General features: G+C 38.8%; 1 pseudogene; it reads right to left on the reverse strand.

Moving 5' to 3' along the window:
• Positions 1-2,392: 2,392 nt before the first annotated feature.
• LOC132691087 (alpha-synuclein pseudogene) lies at positions 2,393-2,926 on the reverse strand (annotated as a pseudogene).
• Positions 2,927-4,258: the final 1,332 nt, after the last annotated feature.

Raw genomic sequence — 4,258 nt, forward strand, 5'->3', positions numbered from 1 at the left:
TATAGTGCAGTAAGAATGTGGCCTCTTAGCTCAGTGCTGGCAACTTTAGAACTGTTTTCAGTCTGTGGGTTTTATAGTGATTATGCTATTTCTACTTCAGTACAAAGGCAGTGTTTGCTTGCTTGCTTGCTTGCTTGCTTTTTTTTTTTTTTTTTTTTTTTTTTTTTTTTTTTTTTTTTTAAAGTGGCAGAGAGGAGGGGCAGAGGGAGAGAGAGAATCTTAAGCAGGCTTCACTCTTAGTGTGGAGCCCAACGTGGGCTCAATCACATGACCCCAGGATCATGACCTGACTTGAAATCGACAGTTGGACACTCAACTGACTGAGCCACCTTGGTGCCCCCAAATGTAGTATTTTCAAGGAAACACCATCCTGTTTAGTGCTTTGAGGCATTTCTTTTGTTTAGGCCACTCAAATTCATGTGTCAAAATAATATCAGGAAAACATGAGCAAATATCCATCCTTGTAATTTTCTGGGAGGCTGAGATTGCTTTCATGTAAGTGTTTATAATTTTGCTTTTCATTCACACGTTTATATTTTTTCTTTCTGCATTAACTAATAAATTCTTGTTTTCTGAATATGCCCAGGCTGTAAAATCACCTGTCAGAGGTACTTTAGTAGGGATTTAGGCATTAGAGGGAATGTTGGACTGAATGACTTTTAAGGTCCTTTCCATTTATGAGATTCTGTTATTCTATTTCCTTGGTGACTCAAAATCAAATTATATACCGATTTTCCCATAGTGCTCAAAAATTGCGGTTGACAGAAAGAGGGCTTGCAAATATTGATTTATCACATATTCTGTCTTTTGTAGGTTTAATCAGGTGATATATTACTGGAATTTTTATTTTGATAATAATGGTTTAATTACTTAGCAACTGTTTACACAATGTCAGCTGGTGAAGATTTCTGACGATTCTCCATGCTTTAGGCTGTCTGAAAAATTACAGTGTTAGGACCAGAAAAGAATGAGATGTGTAATATAGGTGTCATTCAGGGTAAGATAGGATGCAAAAGTTATTCTTACACAGTGGGCAATGGTCTTGATAATTCAGAATCAGCGAGGGAGTTTAAAAAATATATAGGTTGCTAGATCTCACCTTGGAAATTCTGATTCAATAGATCTGGGGTATGACACTGGAATCCTCTCTTCCCTAGAGAAAGTTGGGCTCTGACATTCTACCTTCTTAACAAAAACTGAGTGCTCTCCACACTTGCCAGTGTCCAGGAATGTGCATGTGGGCTGGGGTCCTCCTGGGAAGCAATTATTTCTCAGAGTCACAGACAAGATTTGGGGCAACCCCTCTCCCTGATGCCCTCTGATTTCCTTTTGCTTTTCTAGCACCCCTCCCTCACCATGCCAAACCTCATGCATCTTTTACTCTGTTTCTCCTGACGCTCTCTCCCTTCTCCGCATGCATCAGTAAAATCAAGAAATCCAGCCCTTTAGAAAAAAATTTCCTCCATGCCATATCTCCCTTACTGAACCCACTTTCATAAGTAAGCCTCAAAACGGCAGATGGGATCCTGAAGAGAAAGACTAACTTCCTGTCTTAGTCTTAGTCTGTTTGGGCTGCCATAACAAAATACCATGAACTGGGAGGCTTATAAAGAGCAGAAATTTATTGCTCAGAGTTCTGGAGGCTGGAAATCCAAGATCAAGTTGCCAGCACGTGAGGGCTCTCTTCCACCTCTACAAACTTTTGTCCTCATATAGTGAAAGGGGCTAGTGAGCTCTGTGAGACTTTATTTATTTATTTATTTATTTATTTATTTATAATTTTATAGTTAATATTTATAGGTGCATAGTTTCATGCTCACATATTTTTAAGTATTGTATATATTAACAAATTTCACAATACATCATTATTTTTAGACAGAATCATTAAATGACACCTAGAAATCTTTTTTTTTTTTTTTTTTTTTCAACGTTTTTTATTTATTTTTGGGACAGAGAGAGACAGAGCATGAACGGGGGAGGGGCAGAGAGAGAGGGAGACACACAGAATCGGAAACCGGCTCCAGGCTCCGAGCCATCAGCCCAGAGCCTGACGCGGGGCTCGAACTCACGGACCGCGAGATCGTGACCTGGCTGAAGTCGGACGCTTAACCGACTGCGCCACCCAGGCGCCCCTAGAAATCTTATAATATATGATAATAAATCACAACTTCTCAAGAACAGCAACAAAAAAAATAGTGAAGATTTAGAAATAAGTGGTAGTCACTTAGGTGTTTTAATTTAACTTTTAGATTTGAAGCCACAATATCCACATAAAGACCCTGCTACCATATATTCACTTCAGTGAGAGGGAAGCACTGCAATGCTGAGTAAGGGCAGGTACAGATAATTTCAGTCGGTGCGGATGGAAGAGTTTAAAATACGCTGTAAAAACTTTGAGAAAATGTCATGACTGGGCACGTTGGAACTGAGTACTTGTACAGGATGGAACATCTCTCAGTAGGTCTCAAGAAACTGCGAGTAAAAGTATTTCTTATGCTTCGGGTTCATAGTTTTGATACCTTCCTCAGAAGGCATTTCGTATGCCTCATTGTCAGGATCAACAGGCATATCTTCCAGAATTCCTTCCCGTGGGCCTCCTTCTTCATTCTTGCCCAACTGATCCTTTTTGCCAAAGCCAGTGGCAGCTGCGATGCTCCCTGCTCCCTCCACTGTCTTTTGTGTGACTGATGTCATCACTGGTCATCACCACCTCACCAACATTTGTCACTTGCTCTTTGGTCTTCTCAGCCACTGTTGTCACATCATGAACCGCTCCTTCCTTGGTTTTGGAGCCTACATAGAGAACACCCTCTTTTGTCTTTCCTGCAGCTTCTGCCACACCCTGTTTGTTTTTTTCAGCAGCAGCCACGACTCCCTCCTTGGCCTTTGAAAGTCCTTTCATGAATACATCCATGGCTAATGAATTCCTTTAAACCTTTTTTATAAATGCTAATCCTGTTCCGGGGAGGGTTCCACCCTCATGACCTAATCATGTCCCAAAGGCCCCACCTCCTAATGATATCACCTTTGGAGGTTAGAATTTCAACATATGAAGGGGTCTCCTGAGTGGCTCAGTCAGTTAAGCATCTGACTTCAACTCAGGTCATGATTTTGCAGTTTAGGTCATGGTCTCGTGGTTCATGAGTTCTAGCCAGCATCAGTCTCTGTGCTGACAGCTCAGAGCCTGGAGCCTGCTTTGGATTCTGTGTCTTTCTCTCTCTCTCTTTCCCTCCCCAACTCATACTCTGTCTCTCTCTCTCTCTCTCAAAAATAAATAAAAAAACTTACAAGAAAAAAGAATTTCAATATCTGAATTTTGGGGAAAACAAACATTCAGACTGTAGTACTTACCAGTGGGTGATGCCAAATTGGGAGGTGGTTCTATAACTCTTTATGTATTTCAATAGCTTTGTAAATCTGCAGAATAGTCTGTCTTTTCATTGTATAGTTTGGTCAATAGGTCGTTCACATTACTGGCAGACTGAAATTAGTGAGTAAGGATTTTTTGCTTTCAGTGTGGACCTTCCCCAAACTACCAAACACATTGCTCCCACAATGCATTCTTTTTTCCAAGTTAGAGATAATTACTTGGCCAGTCTAACTTTAACTTAGGAAGGTGTTTGAAGGCGGATCTTGACTTTTTTGTTTTCCTTTTGGTTCAGGTTTCACTTCTTCCTTGGTAATTGCTTTCGGAAGAGATACTTAGCAGAAAAGCAAACTGTTGCACCTAAAGATTGATTATACCTTTTCTTCCATTACTCTGTCCTTATCAATTTTATGTGACATATGTGAAAGTCAATATAATGTTCATTTTTCATGACTACATGAAGAAAATGCTCAGCTCTGAAAACTTTAAGAAAAATCAGAGACTTTCTCCTTACCTGCTTCAATCCCTATTGAATATAGTGTTTACCATTATAGTTTTTAATATGTACATGCATATCTTGAAAGTCTTTTTTCTTTTACTTTGAATGTTTTATGTGGTTATTTTAGAAAATGTAGAAAAAAAAGTTTATTAAGAAAATTAAAAAAAATAAGAAAATAAAAACCATTTGCAATCTAGAGAACACTGTTTTATAGATATATGTGTGTATGTATATATAGTATTTATATACATATATTTGTAATCACTGATAAATTCTGTGCTGAAATGTGCAATAGAGTATATATTCTCTTTTGCTCCTTTTTTTTTTTTTTTTTTTTTTTTTTTTTTTTGAGAGAGAGAGAGAGAGAAAGACTGGGAGCTGGGGAGGGGCAG

Source organism: Panthera onca, chromosome A3 (genome assembly GCF_046562875.1).
Source record: "Panthera onca isolate mPanOnc1 chromosome A3, mPanOnc1 haplotype 2, whole genome shotgun sequence".
In the NCBI taxonomy this organism is placed as follows: Eukaryota; Metazoa; Chordata; class Mammalia; order Carnivora; family Felidae; genus Panthera; species Panthera onca.